We start from the raw sequence: 4,063 nt of genomic DNA, 5'->3' as shown, positions 1-4,063 counted from the left end.
GGGTGTGAGGTTCTCTGCAGACTCCCCTAGGGTGATGGTTTCTGCAATGATTTTAGGAGAAAATTGGCTCCTAACATTAAGGAAGATACTTTTATACAAAGTTAGTCACCAGAGATAATCTGGTATGAAGAGACATTGCATGTTTAGCTAGAAATGTTGGTGATGTGTTGGCAAAAAATGAATTATTGGCCCACAATGGCCTGTAGCATGGGAGGCCTCAAGTGTGTGACTTGAATCATAAATCTCTGCTGCCTGTAGCTGAGCAGGGCTCCTGAAGGGCACAGCTTTGCTTTGTTTCTGCTTCATCATAAGGCTGTGACGGTCCCAGGTTTCTCCCTAAAAGTGATCATCCCTGTGAGTGAGTAGCAAGCTGCCCAACCTTTCGGATTCGTCCAGGACTCAGTACATCCACAGTGAAAACTAGCAAATTCATAGGCACATTGAGACAAACTAGTCACTCTAGGATAGTGGTGCCTGAGGCAGACTTGTGTGCACAAAGAATTCTCAGTTCCACAAAAATGTCTTTACCATATGCTTCAAAAGCACACTGTAACTCTTTTATCAGGGAAGGGGATTTGTTCCAATATTTAGAATGCCTGCTTGCCTCGCATACAGGAAGTCCTGGGGTCTATTATCAGAACTACTTAAGGGCAGATGTGATGGTGAGTGCCTGTGGTGCTACCTAGCATCTGGAAGGAGGAGGCAAACTCAAGGCCAGCCCAGGCTACTTGAGACCTTGTTAAGGGAGAGGGAGACAGACAAAGACACACACACACACAGAGAGAGAGAGAGAGAGAGAGAGAGAGAGAGAGAGAGAGAGAGAGAGAGAGAGAGACTTCATTGCTATTATATTATTTGGGGCTGGGGAGATAGTTTAGTTGTTGGAGCATCCGCCTAACATGTAAGACCTTGGATTTGATCTCCAACACCATAGAATAAACACATTTGTTAAGGCAGCATAAGTCAGCATCCTTTTTCTTTTTTCTTTTGGTTTTCTGAGACATGGTTTCTCTGTATAACAGTCCTGGCTGTCCTGGAGCTCACTCTATAGACCAGGCTGTCCTTGAACTGAGATCCACCTGCCTCTGCCTCCCGAGCGCTGGGATTACAGGTGTGCACCACCACTGGCAGGCCACCAGCATCCTTTTTCAAAAAGCCATTTCCCCAGGCCTGACAAGAGGGTTCAGTGACTAAGGCACTTGCCACCAAGCCTGATAACCTGAGTTTGACCCCCCAGAATGCACATAAAGCTAAGAACTCACTCCATAAAGTTGCCCTCTGGCCTGCACCACTGCTCCAACATCATAAGTGAACAATAACAATACATAACATTAAGAAAAATGTTTACAAAAGAAATGGGTGTGGTTGTGCATGCCTTGAATCCCAATACTCAAGAAGGAGAGGCAGGTGGTGGCTGTCAGTTCAAGGCTGAGCAGGGCTACATACAGAGACTTTGTCTTAGAAAAGAAGAGGGAGAGAAGGTGGGAAGATGGGAAGGAGGGACACCCCCTCCCAGGAAATGGAGACCACGTAAGTGTAACTTCACTTTAGCAATGCTTCCCTTCCTGGGTCCCTGGGAGTGTGAGCTCTCTGGAAAGGTCCTTTCCCTTTGATGTGTGCTTCTCTATGAGCAAGCACTGACATCTACAGAGGCAAACATCAGGAGGGAACTAACCCTCTGACTAGAGTGTGTACTTCACAGCTTATTCTGTCCTTAGTCAATCAGAAAACTACTTCTGATGGCTGTTTTTCAGCTATCCTTTTTCTCAACAGGTTCAAAGTTTGGTGGGCCAAGCATCAGTAAGAGGTGAGGCTCAAAGATCCAAGGATTTCCTGGTCCCTAGAGTGCCTGCTTCACAGAGCCACCACTCACCTATCTGATCATTTATTCTTTCCTCTAACAAATATTTGTAAGCACTCACCATGTTCCAGGTACTGTGCTGGGAAGCAACTGAAAAATAAGACAAACCGTATCCAGGGGCCTCTTTCAAAGAGCACAGACATTAAAATAAAATCACTCAAATCACCGGGTGGTGGCACACACCTCTTACCCTAGCACTTCAGAGGCAGAGGCAGGGGGATCTCTGAGTTTGAGGCAGCCTGGTCTACAGAGTGAGCTCCAGGACAGCCAGGGCTACACAGAGAAACCATCTCAAAACCCCAGGGTTGGGGGGGGGGCGGTAGCAAAACCACACAAATCAATGTAACACCACACAGTTCAAGATGACACAGCAGGAGGGAAGAGAAGTCTTCAGAGCCACAGCTGGGCACCCCAAAGAAGTGGCAACTGTAGAAAGGTAGGGGTGAAATTCAACATGAAGAGGAAGAGGACAAGGCTGACAGTGCAGGAAGGCGTTAGACCTTGCAGCACCCTCGGGTTCATGATAAAGATGCTGTCACCTTTCTCAGCATCATAGGAAGCCAACCGATGGAGCACCAGGCCTGGTAAAGAACTCAGCCCTCCAACTGCAGCCTTTCAGATAGGCTTGTCCCCGTCACACAATCGGCTGGGGTTTAAGAGCTTTCAAACTCTTGAGAGGCTTCTGGAAGAGCTTGAAAGGTCTTTGGACCAGAAGAGCAGCTAGAACTATCCACGTTGTTAACAAGGGGGGGGGGGGAATGAGGCAGTACACCTGGGGCAGTAAGTAGCTAAGTCAAGATTTGACATTAAGGATGCCTCTCTGAACCCCATCCTGTTTCACCACTGGAAGGGCACCTACACAACCCACCACACCCAAAGACTCACATTGAAAATCCTCCTTCACATTGTTTACCCAATCAGGGTCTTTGCAGACAGCTGGTTCACCTGCGCCTGCTGGTGGCTTTCTGGTCCCTCATCTTAATCCCATGTTTGCAGGTGTTGATGACATTTATCGTCAGCATTCAATTACGGCTTTCTCTGCAGAGAAAATATCCTGTCTCCCCACTCTCCTTTTGAAGGACACAACGGCATGGGCTAAGGAGAAAGGCTGCTGCTTGACATGTAATAGCACGAACAGCGTGTCATTCCCAGGAGACTCCAGCTACCCCTGAATGGACTGCCTTAGTGGAGACTGTCCACCACAATGCCATGATCTTTACCCACCTGTTTTGAGGACCAAATGAGAGTTAAAAACAGAACTAATTAAATCTTTAACAAGGAATTTTCTCACAAGCTTGTAAATTGTTCTAATTTAAAACACTTCCTGGGCCACTGATGTGTCTCTGTAGGAACTACTTGCTTGGCATTGCTGTGGCCCTGGGTTCAATCCCCAGTAGGACACCTTTCTCCTTAAAAAAAAAAAAACCTATGAAATTTTACATGGAAAGATTAAAAATCCATGTTTGATGTCTAAATCGTTTTGAAAGGCTGATCTAAAACTCCCTGTGTAGTTGAGAAGCCCCCTGCCACCATCTCTAGAGTGGTCTCAGGCTTTAAACCAGATGTCTGTGCTGTCATGGAAGGAACTTATTATCTCACCTAAAGCACATTAAGAATTCTGTATCAACTGTAGAGCCATGGAGGCCTTAGGACCCAGGAGGCTCGGCTTCTAGGATATTCTTCTTGTGGCCAAGAAGCTAGTAAAGGTCTGAAAGATGGTCTTTCATCCTGTAGCCCTTGCTAATTGCTTCCTTGTCTGTTTAATGTATCCACCTTTCTTAAAATATGTAGGGTAAAAATGAGCTTTAATGATTCACCTTTTTCCCCCTAATTATTTGAAGTGCTAGGACTTGTACACAGAATCCTAGGCATGCAAGTTAAATCATCAAGTCTCCTGTTTTTGGTAATTTCTGTTGATTTGTTTGTTTTTGAGACAGAGGTTCTCTGTGTAGCTCTGTCAGTCCTGGAACTCACTCGTAGACCAGGTTGACCTTGAACTCACAGAGATCCGCCTGCCTCTACTTCCCAAGTGCTGGGATTAAAGGTGTGCACCACCAGCACCCGGCAATTAGTTCTAAAAGGAGCTAACCGATTTCCCTCTCACCACGTCTCCACAGCACACACTGAGGTGCACACCGTGCTCATCTCACCACGTCTCCACAGCACACACTGAGGTGCACACCGTGCTCATCTCACCAGGTC

Source organism: Microtus ochrogaster, chromosome 5 (genome assembly GCF_000317375.1).
Source record: "Microtus ochrogaster isolate Prairie Vole_2 chromosome 5, MicOch1.0, whole genome shotgun sequence".
NCBI classification, from domain to species: domain Eukaryota; kingdom Metazoa; phylum Chordata; class Mammalia; order Rodentia; family Cricetidae; genus Microtus; species Microtus ochrogaster.
This window is presented reverse-complemented; position numbering follows the sequence as displayed.